This window comes from Hyaena hyaena, unplaced genomic scaffold, assembly GCF_003009895.1.
Source record: "Hyaena hyaena isolate Hyena2069 unplaced genomic scaffold, ASM300989v1 scaffold_1679, whole genome shotgun sequence".
In the NCBI taxonomy this organism is placed as follows: domain Eukaryota; kingdom Metazoa; phylum Chordata; class Mammalia; order Carnivora; family Hyaenidae; genus Hyaena; species Hyaena hyaena.
Genome location: NW_024082278.1, coordinates 167,147 through 178,078, shown reverse-complemented (window position 1 = coordinate 178,078; position 10,932 = coordinate 167,147). Strand labels below are relative to the sequence as shown.

Sequence of the window (10,932 nt, the reverse complement as noted above, 5' to 3'; positions counted from 1 at the left end):
AATTGGTGCAACCACTGTGGAAAAGAGTATAAAGATTGATCAAAAATTAATAATAGAAATACCAAAGGATCCAATAATAACACATTTACCCAAAGGAAACAGAAACACTAACTTAAAAGGCATGCATACTCCTATGTTTATTGTAGCACTATTTATAATAGTCAAGATACAGAAGCAATCCATGCGTCCATTGATAGATGAATGGTAAAAGACAATGTGAGATAGATAATAGATGATAGATAGATAGATAGATAGATAGATAGATAGATAGATAGATACTATGGAATATTACACAGACATTAAAAAGAGTGGGATCTTGCCATTTATGACACAATGGTTGGACCTAGAGGGTATTATACCAAGAAAAATAAATCAAATAGAGAAAGACAAATACTACATTATGTTGCTTATATATGGACTCTAAATAACAAAACAAATGGATAGACAAACAAAAATCAGAATCAGATCTAAAAATACAGAGAACAAACTGATGGCTGCCAGATGGGACGGAATGTAGGAATGATCAAAATGGGTGTAGGAAATGGGAGATAAGTCTTCAGTTATGGAAAGAATAAGTTATGGGAATAAAAGACACAGATGTAATAGAGATGTATTGGGACAGATGGTAGCATAGACAGAGGGCAAATATAGCTTAAAGTATGATGCATAACCTTATCAAATCATTTTGTTTTTCATCTGAAACTAATGGAACATTGTGTGTTAACTATAATCAAATAAAAATATATTTTAAGAATGTTTAATGTTTATTTTTGAGACAGAGACAGAGCATAAGTGGGGGACGGGCAGAGAGAGGGAGACAGAATCTGAAGCAGGCTCCTGGCTCTGAGCTGTCAGCACAAAGCTGAACGCGGGGCTCAAACCCACAAATCGCAAGATCATGACCTGAGCTCAAGTCGGACATTTAACTGACTGAGCCACCCAGGCGACCCTCAAATAAAAATATTTTAAAATAAATAGTCTCTTGTAGGAAAAATATTCTAGAAGTGGGTTAAGAAGGTCTGGATTGAGGGGTCGTTCCACCCCACCACTGCGCCCATAAAGTGGTCTCCATTGGCATCCAGTCCTTGGGAAGGCCTTGGGGAATTATTACTCCTAGAGCAGTCCAGGAACCACATCTCTGCCCTTCCTGGCTTTTGCACTGAACTCTGGACATGCAGTGAACTTGATGGCCCAGCCTCTGGTGTCTCCCATCATGCACAGAATGTGGAGGAGCTGATGCCCCCAGGCTGTAGCAAGGACACCTGGAGAAGCTGACCATGGGAATCACCTGTATCCTAGAATCTTCCTGGGTGTGACAGAGGGTGACTATCATAGAAAAACAGCCTCCTGAACGTCATATGATTTCTTTATGGGAACTAAAAAATAACTGTGTGCTACCTGAGGATGTGAAGAATTTTTACCTGATGACCACTGGCTTCCACAGGACATGGAGTGTGAAGCTGGATGAGCATATCATTCTACTGGGCAACATGGCATTTAACAGCATCTCAAAACTGACTCAATTCAACCAGTTTTTCGTGTATTTACTCCCTAATCCATCAACCCTGGCAAACCTGGAGGATGACGCTCTTGAAGTCAGCGAGAATCAGTCAGAGAAGACTCACTTCGATTCTCCAGGTGTGATATTTGAGTTGGACCCTTGCAAGGGGAATAAGAAGTTGTCCTTGTCTACAAAAAACGGAAAGCAGCATTAGTGCAACACTGAAATATGGCTCCTGGACAGTGTTATACTGGCATTTTCTCACAGATACCTTCACCACTTCCTATTACCTGCTCATCACACACCTGGGTCTGCCACAGTGGCAGTAGGACTTTACAAGCTATAGAGTTAGCCTACAAGCCAAGCAATGGTTCAACATGTGTAAACCCATCATCTACAATACAGACCTGCTTGCAGAGAGATCAACTCCTTTGTGAACAAAGCAGGATCCCAGAAAAGTGTTCAAGAGCAAGAATAATACCTCAAAAGAAAAGGACTGGCCAGCTTGCAAAGGCAGGACATGAGGAAAGGACTCTGGGGGAGATCTGAGTATGCCCTTGAAATGCTGGCTAGTACCAATGGGAGTATAAGGTCTAGGATTTGGTCAGAAGGGGCCCTCAGGCCCTCCCTCCACCTCTAAATCCACTTCTAACCCTGAAAACCCTGTACAGAAATGAGCACCCCCCCCCCACTTTCCCACCAGCCCCATCAGATGATACACAGATGGCCCAGTCCTCAGATTCTGTGTGTGGACCATAGGCCTTTTCCCATCTGAGTGACCAAACTCTAGGCCTTCTATGTACCTTGGTTTTATCCAGGAGTTCAAGGGCATTCTCAGGTCTCTCCCAGAGTCTTTTCTTCATGTCCTGCTTCTGAAAGGTGTGGAGAGTTTCAGAACTTGTTTAAGTAGCTAAATAGATCTGTTAAGAGCTTTCCTCTTTTTCCTCCCCCCAACCCTTTGCACCCCTCATCAGTGATTAGAGAAGTCTCACAAATAAACCACTGTTTTTGACCCATGAGGGACTAGAGCTGTGCTGTTCAACTGGCAACCACTAGCCACATGTGGTTTAAACTATATTAAAACTTCAGTTCCTAAGTCTCAAACTATGAGGGACTCCTAAATATAGAGACCAAACTTAAGGTTTCTGGCAAGGAACTGGGTGGGGGATGGGCTAAATGGGTGATGGGCATTAAGGGGGGCACTTGTCAGGATATGCACTGGGAGGTATGTGAAAATGATGAATCACTAAATTCTATTCCTGAAATAATTATTACACTACATATGAACTGACTTGGATTTAAATTTTAAAAATTAAGTTCTTCAATCACATTATCCACGTTGTTAGTATTCATGTGGCTGGTAGATTCTGTATTAGACAACACAGACATAATGGAACATTTCCAGCATCACCGAAAGTTCTATTGGGCAGCACTTCATTAGAATATTTTAATGCTGCCCTTGATCAGATCAGTTTATTTTTGTTAAAGAATGTGAATACCTTAATTTGATAGGTCATAATGCTCCATGAAAACTCTTGAAGATACAATTGTGTATGTGTTTTTATTTTTTCATGAGTAATTCTCACTCTGCTCCTTTCCCAGTTTCTTATAAAGTTTGTTGCTTCCAAAAAAATATATTCAAGGCATTTCTGTGAGGATGTTTTGCACTAGAATAACATTTAAATAAGGATACTGGACACTTGGATGGCTTAGTTGGTTGAGAGTTCAACTCTTGATTTAGGTTCAGGTCAGGTCATGATCCCAGGGTTGTAGTATCAAGCCCTATGTCAGGATCCACACTTAGTGTGCTTAAGATTCTGTCTCTCCCTCTGCCCCTCTGTCCCTGCTTATGCATTTTTTCTCTCTCTCTTAAAAAAATTTAAAACTTAAAAATAAAGGGCACCTGGGTGGCTCAGTTAAGTGTCGGACTGTGGCTCAAGTAATTATCTCAAGCCCTGTATCAGGCTAACTGCTGTCAACACAGAACCTGCTTAACATTCTCTGTCCTCTTCTCTCCTTCCCCTTCCCCACTTTCTCTCTCTCTTTCCCAAAAGTAAACATTTTAAAACTTATTTAAAAATAAGTTTAAAACTTACTTAAAAATTAACAAATAAATCAAGAGACTGAGTAAGGTAGACTGTCCTCCATAATATAGTTTCCCACATCAATAAGTTGATGACCTCAAGGGAATAAAAAGGCTAATCCTAAGTAAGAGATGTTTTCTTGCTAGGTAGTCTTTGACCTGAGGCATCAGGTATTTTCCTGCCTTCAGACTTGAGCTGAACCGTTGGTTCTTCCTGAGTTTCAACCGAAACTGACCCTTGAACCTACTCTTGGGAGATAACATTTAAGAACTGTTCAGATTCTGCCTAACAGGAGTATCTTTGTATACTGGGGGACTTGGGCTATCCAGAGAGGTTATGCTAAACAGTGTGATTTATGGTGGAGACGTTAGGCCATACTGTATCTGTTTTGACCTCTGGAGTAGAAGATTGAGTAACTCATGGGCATTATGCCTACATGACCAACTCTAATAAAATCTCTGTGGCTTAGGTCTGTGTTTCTCGGTTACAATAATGCTTATGCATTGTTATGCATCATTCTAAGAGAAATAAGCCCTGTTATACAATTTCACTGAGAGCGACAAGTGAAAATTCATACCTTGTTCCTCCTGGACTCTGCTTTATGTGTTTCTTACTTTTAATTTAATTTATTTTAATCTTTTTGCTGTAATAAATTAGAATCACGATTATAACAACTTTTCTTAGTTCTGTTTCTTTCTAATGAATCATTTAACCTAAAGGTAGTTTGGGGTCCCTGACACAACATTAGCCAGAAAATGTATTATCAGTAGTTTTTAATATGTATATGCATACAAATACACACACATGCATTATGCTTATATGTGTATATGTGGGGCGTGTGTGTGTGTGTGTGTGTGTGTGTGTGTGTGTGTGTGTTTGCTTAAATGACCAATTCAGTCCCATTGTGGATGGAGTCATTTTTAAACTAATGGTTTTATCATTATAAAGTTCCAAATAATAAAATAATAACTAGTATTTATTTAGTTCTAATTATGATCCAGATCAGGTGTTATATACTCTTTTCTTCATTTCCCAAGCTAACTTTGCAGTAAAATTTATCCACTCTATTTTCGACAGAAGTAAGACTAAGATGGAATACCCAATGTGCCCAATGTCTCTCAGCTAATGGACTCAATATCAGTTTTGTCTGGTTCTGTCCTTTTTCGATTGGGCCACCTCCCTGTTTCCATTGATATTTTGCGGCCCTGATGCTTCAGAAATTTAAGTGTTTTTTTATGGTTTTTATTTAAATTGCTGTTAGTTAATATACAGTATTAATAATAGTTTCAAGTGTGCAACATAGTGATTCAACACTTCCGTATATCACCCAGTGCTCATCACAATAAGTGCACTCTTTAATCCCCATGTCTTATTTAACCAACCCCTCACCACCTCCAATTTGTTCTTTATAGTTGAGACTGTTTCTTTGTTTGCCACTCTTTCTCTTTTTACTTTTGCTCATTTCTTTTGTTTCTTAAATTCCATATATGAGTGAAATTATATGGTATTTGCATTCCTCTTACTGACTTATTTAGCTTAACATAATACTGTCTAGCTCCATCCACATTATTGCTAACGACAACATATAATTTTTTCTCATGGCTGAGTGATAGATAGATAGATAGATAGATAGATATACCACATCTTCTTTATCCATTCATCAGTCATGCAAATTTGTAAAACCAGCATTTTTTAATAGAAATGGATCTGAGGTCTTTACTTTCTCTGTATATTACACATTATATTTTACAGTATATCTTTGCACTAGATTTTCCAGAGTGCCAACATTCCATGCATGAGGAAACTTGGAGCCTTGAAGAAGTCATCTGACCATCTCAAGTCTACAGAGCTAGCTTGAAGACTTAAACTAAAACCTCTGATTCAAAGTAAACACACTTTTCATGGAAATAACAAGATTTAAGTTTTTGTTCTTCCTGAGTCACTGAAGATAAAATGACTACTGGGATAAAACCCCCTGCCTGCTATTGAAGTTTAATAGGATCCACAATCTCAAAAACTCTGCAAAAACACTTCCATATATTTACTTTCTAAATTTTCTATGTTGTTGAGCTTCACTTGGAAATGACCAAATAAGAATGGCTGGCCTTGACTTTGCCTCTTTTTTTTTTTTAATTTAGCTTGTGTTTGTCACATTTAATCCAGAATGAAATTGAATCCACTATTAAAACATTTGGTTTGTACAAATCCTGAGACAATGTTGACTTTACCTGAAAATATCCTTCTGTGCTCTTCCATAATGAATGAACACTTCATTCCTAATGTGTGTGGAATCTAGGAGAAAATGTCTGAAGGGTAGATAGAGTTGCTTGATTCTGGTGTGTTGTTGCTGCTACTGCTGTTGTTCTTTTAATATTAAAACAATACACAAGGAAGACACTAAATATTTATTGTCATATACTGGAAAGAGATAAGATTAACATGCTTGCTTATGTATATCTAAGTTTATCTGAAGAAAAGTTTGTTAGATCTTTATACAGCAGTATTTGAGGTGGGCTGAGCACCTTAGAAAACAGAGTTAAAACTTGATACCATGATGTGATATAATGGGCAAGTCAATTCATGTCCTCAGCTTTGGATGTCTCATCTGTAGAGTGGCCAAAGAGTGACTAATCTCCCAATATTTTTTCCATTTCCTTAATGTATTATGAGGAATTAATTTTCCTAACAGCTTTCTTCAGGGAAAATGTAAATACCATAAAATTATCTCATTTTAAGTGTATATGGTTACATGAGTTTAAGTGTATTTACAGAGTTACACAACCATCAACACAAACCAGTTTTAAGTATTTCTATCATCCCTCAAAGTTACCTCAATCTGCTGTTTCCCTTTCAGCCCCAAGCAGCCTCAGATCCACTTCTTGTTCTAATAGTTTTGCCTCCCCGCCTCTCCAGCTTTATTGTGGGTATATCTGACATATGTGACGCTGTGTAAGTTTAAGTTGTAAAATGTGATATTTTGATACATATATATAATTGTGAAATAATTACCACAGAAAGTTTAGTTAACATATTTTTCACCTCACATTATTACAAGTTCCCCCCTCATTGTAAGAATATTTAAAAATTACTCGTTTTGGGGTGCCTGGGTGGTTCAGTCGGTTGATCGTCCAACTTAGGCTCAGGTCGTGATCTCACAGTTCATGGGTTCGAGCCCCGCGTTGGGCTGTGTGCTGACAGCTCCGAGCCTGGAGTCTGTCTTCGGATTCTGTGTCTCCTTCTTTCTCTGACCCTCTCCTGCTCACGCTGTCTCTCTGTTTCTCTCAAAAATAAATAAAACATTAAAAAAAGAAAAAAAATTGCTCATCTTGCAACTTTCAGGTATATAATACAATTTTATTAACTATAGTCATCATGCTTCTCATTATATCCCCAAAACATATTCATCTTATAAGTGGAAGCTTGTGTCATTTGATCAACGTCTCTTATTCCTTTTACCCTTCAGCCCTTGGCAGCCACCAATCTACTTTCTCCTTTTATTATTTTTTTTGTATTCTACGTAAAAGTGGTACTGAAAAATAGTTTTCTATCTCTGCCTGATTTATTTCACTTCACATAATGCATTCAAGGTTTATCCAAGTTATTGAAACTGGCAGCATTTCTTTATTTTTTATGGCTTAATTGTATTCTATTGTATGTGCATCTGTTTCACTTTATCGATTTATCCATCAATGGACTATTAGATTTTATCTATGTCTTGGTCACTATAAATAAAACTACAGTGAACATGTAGATATTTCTTCAAAATAGTGATTTTATATCTATCTATGTATATATGTATCTATATATATTCAGAACTGGAATTGCTCAATCATATGGTAGTAATAAAATCATACACTCTGTGTTTGGCTTCATTCACTTAGTGTGATGGTATTGAGATTCATTTATGGTGTAGTGTGTACTTTGTTTCTTTTGGTTTCTGGGTTGCATTTCTTTCTCAACTTTTAAAAACAATAATGCTTCCTCTTCTCCAAGGGAATAAGAGTTTATAAGTATATTATAAATCTGGGTTTATCATTTCAAATTATACAATCCTTTGAGGTCCTCACTTTTTTCAGAGCCCTGAAGTTAAATGTATCAAATAATTATGTAGTTAAAGTGTATTGAGTATGGCACAATAGGTTTTGTAGTACAAAATGTTCTTAAAGACATTATTGTTCTCTTTATCCTAGGTAGTTATCTGTATTCCATACCTCTGAAGCCATAATGGATCACTTATTTCGAGGATAATATGTTCCTGATAAAACTAGCTCCAGGTATCCAAATTCATAAATGATTTGTTCTGGAAAGATAACCTTAAATTTCCTGTTTTTCAAGACTTGTTCTGCATTAAGTTCTCTTCTTATTATATTACTTTCCAACTAGTGATTTTTGTGTGTGTGTGAAAATGAATTGAAGGTTTTCCTGAATATGTGCAATAGTTTCCTCAGTTTAAGTACAATGATAATCCTTTCCAAAGGGACTAAGTATACTTTCCTCTTCTCTCAACTTCCATATAAATTTCCTTGACAACGTTTAAATGTTGAGGAAGCCTAATCATACGGTTCTTAGGTTCGAGCCCCACGTGGGGCTCTGTGCTGACAGCTCAGAGCCTGGAGCCTGCTTCAGATTCTGTGTCTCCCTATCTCTGACCCTCCCCTGCTCTCTCTCTCTCTCTCTCTCAGAAATAAATAAAACATTAAAAAATAAAAGAAAAAGCCTAATCATGATAGGAACAGCAGTCAGGTTAAGGGTAGTGGTGGTGCGGGGCGCCTAGGTGGCTTAGTTGGTTAAGCGTCCGACTTTCGCTTAGGTCATGATCTCATGGTTCGTGGGTTCGAACCCCGCATCGGGCTCTGTGCTGACTGCCAGCTCAGAGCCTGGAGCCTGCTTCAGATTCTGTGTCTCCCTATCTCTGACCCTCCCCTGCTCTCTCTCTCTCTCTCTCTCTCTCAGAAATAAATAAAACATTAAAAAAAAAAAAGGGTAGTGGTGGTGGTATCAACATTGGGAGGACACTGATGAGTTTTCAAGATGTTTCTGGGAAATAGAAAAAAAGTGGCACGTAATGGGGAGACGTTATTTAAAGTTACAAACTTGCAACTAGAAGATAAATAAGCTCTGGACAGCTAATGCACAGCATAGTGATTATAATAGACAAAACTGTTTTACATGCTTCAAAGTTAGTAAAAGACTTGATATTAAGTGTTCTCACAACACACACACACAGAGAAATGATAATTATGTGACTTGATAGAGGTGTTAGCTAATGATATGGCGGTTATCATATTGCAACATTTAATTGTATCAAATCAACACATCAAATACCACAAACCTATAAATGTTATATTTTAGTTGTAATCTAATTTCTTAAAAAGGATGGATACTTATTAATGAATCATATAAAACAAGAAGGCATATCTCAGAAGGTGTGCAAGACAGACATGGTGGAGGCAGGCTAAAGGCATGAAAGGATGAAATGGGAGGGAAAATGGAGAGTAGCCTAAAGTCTGCTCTTAGAACATTTGCTTCACCATCTTCTTCCTCACCCTCTCTGTATATTCAATTTGCACAATTATCAGCACTCTGGAGTTTCCCTGGGGTAAAGCACAGGTAAAATGGTACACTTATAAAAGAATAATGACAACAAAACTGGGCAGATATCCTCTAGTTAAAAAGCTGTTTGGAGGAGCTATTGGTAGTTTGAACCTCCAGAAGAATACCTCAAATTTCTGACGCATTTGAGCTAGGGAGCAAGAAATCTACTATCCTCCTTCCATAAAGCACCCTGAGGTTCACTTCCCACTTATGCAGGATTCTAGCTGAACCTCCAAGATTCCCAGTAATTAATCAACTTACTCCTTTATTTCTTTATTTTTGAGTACTAGTAGCAAGCAAGAATCAAAAGACTTATGAAGAAAATCAACAGACTAAAAAAAAAAAGAACAAAAAAAAGGAGCTAACAAACACATGAAATCCTGAGGAACAGAAATATTTAAATAATTTAAAAATGTAAATAATTGCTAACATAATTCACTATAATAGCTCAAATTTAAAAAACCAAAGAAATAAATATCTTCAAAGAAACGCAACAAAATATTTGACACAGTAATAACATGATATGAAAAATTCATCAGTGAAGAATAAAACTTTTTGGAAATTCAAAATCTAATTGCTGATATAAAAATGCAACAGAACAATTGGAGGAGAAATTTGAGGCAGTATATTAGAACTTAGAGGAAAATATGGAAATGATAATGATAAAAATATAATAGAATTAAATAATCAATGCATTAGTTATGACTTTTGACTATTGGGAGTTCCTGAAAAAGAGAAATAAATTATCAAACAAGAAAAAAAGCATTTTCTAGAGCTAAAAATTAAATTTCCAAGAGCTGACTATCTGGCAAGGTAAATGCAACAAAGACTCACACTTTGCCATGTTATTGAAAATTGTTGCATATCCAAATTATTAAAAATAATTCCAGAGAGAAAGCAAGATTACCAATAGTAGAATAAGAATCAGATTGAATTCTAAGAATATTCAAAAGAAGCACGTGATGCTAAAATTTTTGAGTAATGTCAAAAATTGTAAAATATTTTGGTATTTTGGGTATATGTTCTAGATCCAGAGAATATATCAGTCAAGAGAGCATTAAAAACAAAAGAGAACAAACAAAAAGACTAAGAAAATCCACCTCTCATATACCCTGAAGTAAAGTTACTTATGATGTATTCATCAAAATAAGAGGAATACAAAGCAACAAGAGTAAGGATGAATAATGGTCCTCCCAAAGATGTACATATTCTAATCCCTGAAATTTGTGAATGTTACTTTATATGGCAAATATGAATTTTTAAGTGTGATTAAATTAAGGATCTGGAGATGGGAGATTATCCTGGATTATCTGGGTGGATCCAATATAAACACAAGGAACGTATAAAATAGATGATGATGATGATGATAGATAAATTAGGTAGATAGATAGATAGCTGGCATATGATATATATATCCTATATACATATACATATACATATATATACATATATGTGTGTGTATCTGTATACACACACATAGGTAGATAGATACATTGATGAATATGATATGTTGAAAATGTGAGATCTAGCCTTGATTTTGTCAGTTGAATATATCTTTCTGGATGTACTTTGTCATTTCAAATTCAACATGTATGAAACTTATTTTTCAAAATTATCTCTTGCCACAAACTAGCTTATCCTCTTAAGTTTCATTAGATAATTGACTATAACTATTTCTTATTTCATTCTTTTTCTACATCTAGTGCCTGATCTCTTATCAATTACATTTTTAGTCCATTTCCTAAGACATTG

The 10,932-nt window shown here is 36.3% G+C and overlaps 1 pseudogene; it reads left to right on the top strand.

Annotated features, from left to right (window-relative positions):
• The first annotated feature begins 1,332 nt into the window (after positions 1-1,332).
• On the top strand, positions 1,333-2,178 carry LOC120226288 (annotated as a pseudogene).
• The last annotated feature ends 8,754 nt before the right edge of the window (positions 2,179-10,932 follow it).